The 11,442-nt window shown below is 38.3% G+C and overlaps 1 protein-coding gene across 1 annotated transcript in view; it reads left to right on the top strand.

Moving 5' to 3' along the window:
- The first annotated feature begins 261 nt into the window (after window positions 1-261).
- lingo2b (leucine rich repeat and Ig domain containing 2b) overlaps window positions 262-11,442 on the top strand; it is a 44,819-nt gene continuing 33,638 nt past the window's right edge. The window contains exon 1 of the mRNA XM_026151981.1: window positions 262-3,494. The gene's annotated coding sequence lies outside the window, so the exon portion shown is untranslated. The remainder of the gene's footprint in view (window positions 3,495-11,442) is intronic.

The following is an 11,442-nucleotide window of genomic DNA, read 5'->3' as shown; positions in this document are numbered from 1 at the left end:
CAGCCTGAGATCCTCCGGCACAAGTCTGCTCACTAGTCCTACCTCACACTTAAAGACAAAAGACAATAAAGTGTTTGCAGTTTGGGATGGAATGACCTGCATGAGGAGCTCCAACTCGCTTTATCAGTCTTCTCTCTTATATCATTGTTAAAGACTCATTTATATGGTAGCGCTTTCATATAAATTTTATTTTATATGTTTGACATTCTTAACTTTCCATCATTTTATTCTTTTACCTTTTTAAATTTGATGTTAAACTCTTGTTTTCTTAACCATTGAGTCACTTTGTTCTTATTCTTGTTTTATCGTTGAACTTGAGTCTTGCATGGCCTTTTGTAATTGCTATGCTAATACATAAAATGTAACCAATATAATGACTATTATTTTTAGATTCATGTTTTGCTAAAATTTAATTAACTATAAATGTAAAATTAAGTGAAGCTCAGCATTAAGTGAAGATAAATTACTTTATCTGGTCCTAAATATAATCTTTACTTTTAATGTACACCTGGGCCCAAAATAGTGACATATAATTTTTAAACAGTTTTTGTGGGAACATTTTGTCCTCGCAAGAATAGTAGTGTAAGAAAACACTCACAGTTATTTCATATCTTCATTATACCATCTGAGTCGGCGGGGTCCCCCGTGACTAAGCTACAGTGTGTCACAAAAGATTAAAATGAGGGAATGATAAGGGGAAATGTGGCGCGTATGAATAACAAAGGTAAAGGCATGAATGGATAGAAGGTGATTACAGATTAAAAGTCTCACAGGGCAAAGCAAAGAAAGAAGAAATGAGTGGAAAAGGGGGAAGCGGAGGTAGAAACACAGATCCCACAGGCGTTCCTCGTTTTCTCGTCCCATGCTGTGAGCTGCTGTTCTCTGGTAAAAGCAAAATGATTAACTTGGAAGACTGAAGTCCCACCATACCCAGCGGCAAGAAAGCGCAATATAAAATGGGACTTCCTGTAAAAACTTTCAAAATTAAATCATATGAGGAAAAAATTATTACTGTTCATTCCAGGTGTGAGGATCATCCAAGAGGCACGCTGTTGCTCTTGACTTCTTAAAACCCTGATAAGCTTATGTAGGAGTCTCAGCATCATCCACCTGTGATGTAAAGGTTTGTTTGCTTCAACAGAAATTGATTGGAGCATTGATTAGTGCCTGTTGTGTAGAAAGCTTTGGAGTTGATGCTAATGTGACATTCTGATCTGATTCATCAAGAATGAGTCATCATCATCGTCATCATCGTGCCTCTTCTTTTCCATCTTCTTCTGTTGAGTGCCCAAAGAATGAAATATTTGGATGAATTAATAAATCCTCCTTTAATTCTTCATATCATAAAATGTATTTTTACTATTTAAAAGCTGGAATCACAACATTTATTTTTAATACCTGATAATATCCTGGATTTATAAATGAGTCCAATTTTGATTTTAACCTCTAACATGACAGGTTGATGTTTAAGCATATTATATTGCATCATTACCACTATTATGTTTCACGTAAAAGAAAACAGATCGTAACATCTCACTTCCACCATAGCTTTGATAAGAAAAGCCCAGCTGATAGAAAGAAAAGAGCTTTTCCAAGTGTTTAAGCACTTTATCAATAATTCCCTCATTCAATGCATTATTTCAATTTGATCTTCTATGCTGGATAAGAGGATAAGTAAAGTGTTTTTTCTCTTTTAAGGTGGGAAACGGAGGGATGGGGGGGTTATCTGACATACACTGTTGTTTATAGCTTCCACAATCACTTCTTATTATAACTTCCTTAGAGTAGACAAATAGCTGCACATAGTAGTGTCTATATGATGGAAAACATACTGTCCTTTTCCATTATCCACTATGTGCATATCTTAGTCCACCTTAAGCCTTGTTTTAGCTTTTCAGAAGAGGCCTCCTCACCCTTTGAGACCACTAGGACACAGCATTCTTTTGACTTGACTTTTGCTGAATGGAGTCTCGCATTATTTATTAAAATATTCTTTATCTATCATGCCATCTTGTACAAGGCAACAGTTTCCACTTTGTGGGACTTCTTCTCACTAAACAAAGTTTAATTTGGTGCTGTGCTCTGTTTCATCTGCCTGATCTTGCTTTGAAAACAAAGTTGGAGTTTCCACCGTGTGCTTTATACCTCCATGCACTGCCTCCTTAAGTCTTGCACCCAGAAACATCCTCTGTGATTACCCAGATTATCATCTGGCCACTTAGCACTAATGCAATGCTTCCCGCCATCACAATGCTACTAAGTCAACTGTAAACGAGATCCATTTTAATAACAGCTGAACCAAGACTGCAAATTGGCTTTAGATGAACAAGATTAAAACCACCACAGGTTCAAATAAAAGCTGCTTCTTTGGAAGGACGTTGTAATAAAATCTGTCTTTTGTACATTGAATATGTACGTTCACTGGCCACTTTATTAGGTACAGCTAATTATGTTCTCAGTGGCAGAAACTAAATCGATTTAGTCATATAGACAAGGTCAAATCGAGCTGTTGAAATTCAAAGTGTGTATCAGACTGAGAAATAAAGATGATATACGTGACTTGGCCAAGCTGACAGGAAGGGATGAGTAAGTAAAATGATCATTTAGGACAACCAAGTCGTGCAGATGAGCACCTCTGAAGAACATGTCTTTGGCCCATTGGAGTTTTGTTGCATCCCTCAACACATCCCCATCTTATGAAAGTTCATTCAGGCAGTATATCTCTCCACGTCAAAAAGTTCAAATCATCCCAAACTGGTTCCTTGAACATGAAAATATAGAAAATGTCAAATGAGCATCTTTGGGATGGAATGGAATGGGAGATTTACATAATGTATATGCAAAGACAAACCTACCAAAACTCTGTAATGTCATCAATATGAACCAAAATGTTTCTGGCACCTTGTTGAAACCACATCACAAAAAATTTCAGCATTTTCAAAGACTGAAAAGGCTGAAAAGGTGTATCTAATAAACTATCCTGTACATTTTACTGATCCAGATCAATAACGATCTAAGTCGAGACTAAACTGCTTCAGATTGCTGACCTATAAATGTATTCACCATTCAGCCAAACTAAATGACAGCTGTTTGGCACAACTGTACATCAGAGAGCACTTTTCAGGCTTTTACTCTGAAGGCCAACATTTAATGCCACTCTGTACACGCTGCTGGCTTGACGCATCTCTCTCGCTCTCTCTCTCCGCGCGCCGTGATCCAGCGCGGTGCCGATGCTTCGTTAAACCTGGAGCCGACTTCAGAAACACTGAGCTGCGTGATAACCGGAGAGGAAACCACATTAAAAAAAACGAAAAAAAGTCTGCTATTTTAAGGTCGTTTTTCCATGGAAGCCAGAGTGGAAGGAGACCAACTCAGAGAGAGGATTGCATTCACAGTCTGTGCAAGTCTGTGTTAAGAGTGTGCGCGCCTCGGACTCCCACTCAGTGATGTAAAACGTGAAGGTGGATTTTGGCATGTGGCGGAGCAGGTAAAAGGTAAGACTCGTGATACTTCATCGACCATTAAATTGTTGTAACACTGAGATATATATATATATATATATATATATATATATATATATATATATATATATATATATATATATATATATGAGAGAGAGAGAGAGATACATATATATTTATATTTTTTAAGCTCAAATTCATATTTCACTTCAATCCGTGACGAACATGAACAAAACCCTTCCCGACTCACTCATCAACTGGGCGATAACTCGCGAAAAAAAAAGGAAAAGAAGAAAAGAAAAGATATTGACACTTGGTTTCATCAGCAGACTATAGGCGTAGTCCCTCTCCGGGCAGGAGGTGTGAGAATATTTTCAGGGGGGAAGGATGCAAGTTATTCAAATAAGTAAATAAATAAATGCGAACAGGAGAGCTGATGAGGTCCCCATGAGGTCTGTGGTGGTGAATGGAGATAAAAGCTCTGCCTCTGTTTTGGGAGGGATGTAGGTGTTGAGGGAAGAAAGGATGCTGGATTGTGATCACACTTTATGTATCATACCGTATGACTGAAAACTCAATATAAAATATAAAAAATATATATACATAAATAAATTTTAAAAGACAATCCACCGCCTGCATGAATGGTGACGCCTGTGGATGTGACTTCTTTCCCCCCCACTTGAGATTGTTGCAGCAAAGAGATCGCATCTATACACTGTCTGACATGATGACACCAACACACTTGACAAGGTGGAGAGATAAAAACCCTCCTGTGCTGCACGGCGGGGGATGACACAAGCTCTGTATGAAGCTGGTGTTCTGCTGTGAGTCAGTGTGGCCCTGCAGCAGAGGAACGCACTGAGGAACACAGTTCTTTTTTTGTACCCCCCTCAGAGTGGACCAGGATCCCTAAAAGCCTGCGGGGATGAGATATAGTGTAGATATCCCTTCATGCGGATGAGTGTTTGCAAAAAACCCTCACTTTACACGCTCCTGTTCTGACCTTAAGTACGAGAAATAAGACTGAATTATAAATGAGTTATGCTCAGCCAAGGGACTCTCCAGCTACTGGCTCTTCTCTGACTTCCGTGGGCATTAATTGAGGATGGCATGGCTACAGTAATTGTGTGCAAATTGAATCTGGCCATTGTTATCTTCATAATAGAGAGCATAGTTCAGGGGAAATAACCAGAAATGCATTTGTAAGCCTTTTTTTAATTACTTTTTTTTTTTAAAAAGGGAACAATACTTTTGCGTTCCAAAATCCAAGGCCACAGCATGTATGCATTTGTTCAGTGTGCTCACCAAAGTATGGTTTTTAGAAGTTTTCTTGTAACAAATGAATTTAGGTGCACGGAGGACTCTGCTGTACCTCAGGGCTTTCGGCCAGTGCTGCCCTGCTGTATCCAAGCAAGAGGGATGCTAATGGAGGGGTTGGAGGGGGGATACAGGCGTTACCGCTGCAAGATCGAGAGAGAGTGATGCTGAGCGTGTGTCTCTGAGAGAGAGAGAGTGTGGGTGAGTGTGTGGGCATTTGTGTGTGTGAGGCGTTTCCATGGCAACCTGTCAGGGGTGTGTTTGGTCCCGGGAGATAGAGAGAGGGAGAGAGAAAGATGAGACGAGGAGAAAACTATCCCTTGTTAAGGGTTGGGGGGGGAATGAGATAAGCTAATGGGGGGGGGGTAAGGTGGGATTGCCTCCGCCCCTCTGTCTTCCCCTACCACCCTATCAACCTTCTACTGTTTATTTTCTCCAACCCTGACAGGCTTCCTTTTCCCTTTCCCTTTCTCACATCTCTAACTCTGTTCCCTTGCAAGGAAATTTCAAGGCTTGCCGTGTCTGTGTCTTGTGTCACATGGGAGGATTTCTGGGTAATAACCAAGTGCACAAAACTCATCTGAGGAAATCACCGCGCCACCACCGTTTTCTCCTGACTTAACTCCCAATCAACCTTCACGCTGCCTCAATGTAATCCACAGCTGGTCATACTTACCATGACTGTATTCTTGACCTCCACAGCCTTACCAATCAAGCTCAGCCCCCCCTGTTTTTGTCCCTCATTGTGGGTGCGCAAACTAATGAGTTAACATCCCACCCGCGTAGCTGCACACAAACCGCCTGGCTGATTCTTGGCACCTTTATTTCCCTCAGATGGTGCCGATAATGGAGAAAAGCAATGCCAGTGTTTGGGTTTTATGCACTGACTGTTAAGCTCTGTCTTACATGTACTGATTCCCTTTATTGGCATTAGTTGGATTACATTAGAAATCCAACTTAAACCAAATGGAAGAATATAGGGATTGATTACATGCTGCTGCAACAAGTGTGACAAGGATTTTTTTCTGTTATTGTTTGTGATCTAACAGAAAATAAGAGAAACAAGATCTAAGGCAAGGCAAGACATAAAAGCCATAAATAAAACATAAAAGGGATTTCAAAAAGGCAAAAAAAAGAAAAAGAAGCGCACATGCAAACCAAGGACAGAAGAAAAAACAAAATAAAATATAACATTAGAAACTAAAATAGATTACAGTGCAATCACAAAGTTACACCTACAGATATGATGTGGCTGATTTCCCTCCATCCTTAAGCATGCAAAAGTCAGCCCATTTTTCTTGATCCTCCAGATTTAAATGATAATAATTAAAAATGCATCTCACCATTTATTACCAAAACGTCTGTCTTAGTCTAAGTACAGGCAAAAAAATATTCTTTGGCATCATAAACATGAAGCAATAATTTTGAGAGAAATACAAGGAAGTGTATAAAATATTTATAAAGAGAGATATTTAAAAGTGAATATATATATATACCAATGAACGAATCAAGTAAATTTTATTTGACCAGATTCCATTAAAGCTCAAAATTAACAGTTGATTGAGAAGCAGTTTCATGGCCATGTGAGGCCATAAATTAAGTAGATTAAAATCTTATTATGATTTTAAATGTATTACTCGCATTTGGTAGCAACTTCATGCAAGTGACCGCGGCCATAATTAGGCAAAAAAGTAATAAACTAAGCCCATCAGTGAGAAAGCAAAAAACATTCAGTGGCTGTTTTAAAAGTAGGGAATGAATTTGTCTTGATGCATGCTCAGTCATCCAGGAAAAGAAATTCCAAACACTCCTTTGATTGCAGCTATTCCACTGGCCACTGATCAATGGTCTTTGATCAGTGAGTGTTGATCAATTGTTATGACAATTTGCAATATAAATGATAAAGAAACTGACCTCACAGCCCTTTGTTTGCCAGTGGTGCTAGTTTCAGTCATTGTGCAAATGACCTGCAGTCACTTGGATGAGTGACGAAATGCAATGAAAACGCTGCGACCAGATGAATCAACTTTTCGGGATAAGGAATGAATTGACCAGCTCACTAAAAAGCCTGAGAGCTTGGTGTGGCTGTAGCTGAGGAGGCAGAGCATGTGATCTATTAATTGCAGGTTTAATCCCTGACTGCTGCAGTCTGTATGCCAACTTGCTGACTGACGCATCACAGTTCTGAATGAAATTATTTTTACAGGTTAAACCGAGATTAATTTGTACCAGAATGATGGGAATTAAAAAGTGTGGAGATGGAAAGAAGCAGCTCATCATTCCAAGCATATTACATCATCGTTCAAACATGATGTTTGATTGATTTGATTTTATTGATTAGCATTCAAATATATCAATGAATACAGAACAAAAATCTACCACAAAGCAAGAAAGCATGAGACAAGGCTAATCAAAAGGTATTGGCTGAAGCATTTGCTTATTCAAGATGGCGTGAATGTTGTGTTAGCCTGCAAGGCTGACAGGGTCACTAATTTTTACTGATGATGTGACTGCTGATAAAAGTAGAAGGTACTCTATGTTCAGTGCAAATGGATAATAACTGAAAGCATGCCAAAGAAAAATCAGCCCAAGAGGCAAAGAAAGTGAATATTCTTCAATGACCACGTCAGTGACCTGACCTCAGCCCCATACAGCGGCTTTACAGTGACTGAACCACAAATAAGCAGGAAGTGAAGGTGGGTGCAGTAAAGGCCTGCCAGAGTATTTAAAAGAGGGGATTACAGAAGTTAGTAATGTCCACAGGTTTTAGACTTCAGGCAGTCATTAGCTACAAATGATTTTCATCCAATTATTAAATCCATATATTTAACATTATCTTAGTCTGGCCCATTACTTTGGTGCTTCTGTAATTCCTCTGCATTTATTGCAATACTTAATTAAACCACTTAAGGGTGAAAGTCTTCACTTTAATCACATCTTGGTTATATTGTTTAAAATCGACTGTGGAAAAATGACAAAAATTGCGTCACTGACCATTTAGTTATGGACCTGTCTGCGGTTTCCAATGACATTTATACTAAAAATACTTTTATCTAATCAGTTATGGTTTCGATTATAGTTTAAAAATAATTTTTGCAGAAAAGGAGTTTTGGCATCACTGTTACACCAGATCTTTACGCCATACTTGGCTGATTTAGAAGGGGATGTATCGCACCTGCCTCCAAAAGCCACCAACTGTTCATCTGCACACAGATCAGTACCAGTTTTTGGATAAGTGCACTACAAAAATATACAAATATCCCTAATGGCAGGGCCTGTCTGTCTAATCTGGTTGCTAAAAGAAAAGTAGACAATTTGATTCATTATAGCAGGAATTTTTATGATTAGAAATATAATAACAGTGCACATGAATGTATAACTGGCATCATAAAAGAGGTCACTTGGTCAGTTGAAGGTCTAATGTGTTTTGTTCTCAAAATCTCTCATCATGGAGAAGCAGGAGATTTATTTTTTTTGTTTCATCTTGAATCTGAATTAAATATCATCCACGTGGAAGTTTAAATGTCATTTTCACCGAGAGCCCATTTATTGTACTTCCCAAAGTAACAATAACTCAGAGACTGAGCTGAATGAGAGTAAAATCATTTCCATTAGCAAAAACGTCTTTGCCCTTCCCATTGATGTGCTCTTTTAGAGATAATCCACAGTGATAAAAAAAAAACCATTAAAAATTATATTCATTGTTATTATCCAGCTACCAGGTGATCTGTTACTGCGACGTGCTCAGGTTTCAACCTTTCCACAGCCAACCGGGTTACTATTGAGGAATTTTAAAGTAATTGTGTAGTTAATCACGGTGATTCTTAATGAGAGCCTGCAGTATGTGTACAGTTTGTCAGAAAATCAATACACCCCATAGGTGTCAAACACATTCTCAGGATATTAGTGCACGTTAAACTGATCATTCTGAAATAACCCATTATGACAACCTAAAACAACAGATGGCTGCTGAAAGGCAACATTATTAATGCAAGGCAGATTTGCAGACAGAAACTTTAATTACTTAATAATTACCATGTGAATCAGTTTTATCTACACCATTAATAATTGATTAAATATTGTTCAGTTGCCACTTTTCAATCCCAGATGTCAGAGCCTCCAACTAACACACACATGAATTATATTAAGACTTTAAATTTCCAGGGTTTTACATGTAATAAGGTCAATAAGGTTTCCCAGTAACACTACAATAAAAAGCAAATGTTTCAGCTTCTGAATTGTCATATACAGAATGCTTATAGAAGAAGTTTCATGGACTTCAATAAATAATTCTTTTTATTTGAGTAATATAATTAACTTAGGTCCTTTTGTGCAGGTTGCTCTATAATGTTGGAGTTTGTTTCATGTTCACTGTGTTTCACAGTCAGGGAGGAAGACTCTCCTCTCACTTAATCTGACTGGAAAAGGAAGAAGATATGTCAAGTTAAATAAGTCTTCTTGCTGTTTTCTATTAATATCTTCATAGCAAAATATATTCTTAAATTTGAGTTTAAGCACTAACGTTTAGCCCCAGTGGCAAGATTATAAATCTAGAAAGGATAAAGCAACGTGGCATTTATGTTCATATCATTAATAATACAGTATATTTTAAAAGGGTGCCTAGCAGACGCAAAGGTGTAGAATATGAGAATTTTATGTAACTTTTCTTAAGAAAAAAAGGAAATGGCTATAACAAGTGGAAACCAGATAAAAGCCCCCAAATGTTTAGTCAGAGAGATGCGATAAAACACAAATTAGTTTACTTTTTTTTTTTTTAACTACCCTGTGCTAAATGGCTCCATATCAGAAATAATCACACTCGATCTTAAAGTACTTTGAGAAGAACTAACTTTATTAAACGGTGTATAAAATAGTTGTCTAATCCAAGGAGTCCCAGATAAATCAGCGAATAATGACAAGAGCCATGACTTCCCACTCCTCTTCTGAATATAGATGTGTCCAAAGCAAGAGGACAGTGAGGACTCTTTTCATATTAAGCAACACATTAGCGATGCAGCGAGCTCCAGAGTGCTCGGTTGTTATTGGAGACGAATTTTTTGTTTGACAGGCAAGACGAGGCCAGTGTGTGGGGCCCTTTTGCTGGAGTGTGATTAGCATTGCAGATGCTGGTTTCTGTAGGCGTCAGTTTCAACAAACTCAAGGTTCCCCGTCTCCAGTGCACGATTAAAATGTAACAGTGATGCGTGGTTAATTCGCAGGAGCAGTATTATGCTGCAACACTCAAAGAGCCTATTTTTTGCTCAGGTGTATATTGCACCTCCTCCTGCATGGGCTTTTTTTGCACCTCCTCTTGCACATAAATACACACAAGGGCTGCAACCACACGAGTTTCTCTGTGCTGAAGTCTAATATGTCTCAAAGCTGCCAACAGCTATTACTTTCTGCAGGTATTCAATATCAAAAATTAATGTGTGAATATGAAAGGGAAATGAGGGGATTCGTGACTTTCCTCGAGAAACGAAGGTAAAGATGAATTAATTTTAGTATTAGAATTTAGCACAGAAAGCAAAAGTAATAAGAATAACCACTGGCATGATCATAATAACCGTAATAATAATTGGGATGATCCACAATAGTCAGTAATCCTCAGTCCTAATAAATAAAGGGATCATAAAAACATCATCTTCGTGTAATTTAGGTCCATTAAGGTTATGACCCTCCCACAGACAACCAGTGTAGTATTGATCAGCTTTAAAGTATGTGATCAATCAAACCGCATCATATCTGTTAGTGTAGACAACAGTAGAAGCTGATTCTTAATGAAAGCCTGCAGCATCGGGGCCATTTATCAGAAAATCAATATACACTATTGGTGTCAACCTACGCTGTATACACACAAACACACACAGTTGGACATGGGTCCAGCTTGTAGTGGGTGTTCTGTGTGTGCATGGGTTACCATTAGTATAGGAAGTGCAGGCAAAAAAAAACATCATTGAGCTGTGCTGTGTGGCATTTTAAAGACTAATATATTATTCATGAAGAAATTTGATTGTCTGTAGTTTTTTATCCTCTTACACTTCATCATTATGTGTTCATTTGTTCATAGCGATATTAGCTTTGGGGTAGTTTTGGCATACAGCCGGTTTCTTCTGTTTAGATAAAAAACAACCTTTAGATTTACCTACTTTGTTAAACTGCTTTGAAACTCAAATATCCAACTGAATACACGAGTAAACTGGCACCAACTCAATGCTTTTACATATGTAGAATTGGTCAAAGTGACCAGAAGAGTTTCTAGGAGGATGTTGGAAACTCCATAACCACCTCTGGGGTTCACACAGGATGGCCCAGAAAAAGAAAAAATCATGTAAAGGTGTGTGGGATCGTTTCTTGGCACAAATTGGGCCTCTTAGGACCAACTAAGCATCATTTAAATGCCACAGCCTACCTGATTATTATTGTTGCTCATGTCTGCTATCTTGCAGGGGAATAACAGAACATGTCACTGAGTTAGGATCATTTCAAGGTGGTTTCTTTAACACGACATAGAGTTCACTGTACTAAGCAGTCCACACTCACAGTTTCCACATCCTAGTCTTAGATCTTATATAGCACCTTTGGGATTTTGGTGGGATTTGCATCATGAACGTGCCGCTGATACATCTGCAGCAGCCAAAAACCAAAATCTCTGAAGAATGTT

Source organism: Astatotilapia calliptera, chromosome 19 (genome assembly GCF_900246225.1).
Source record: "Astatotilapia calliptera chromosome 19, fAstCal1.2, whole genome shotgun sequence".
Taxonomy (NCBI): domain Eukaryota; kingdom Metazoa; phylum Chordata; class Actinopteri; order Cichliformes; family Cichlidae; genus Astatotilapia; species Astatotilapia calliptera.
The sequence above is the reverse complement of the archived record's forward strand: the minus strand, read 5'-3'. Positions and strand labels throughout refer to the sequence as shown.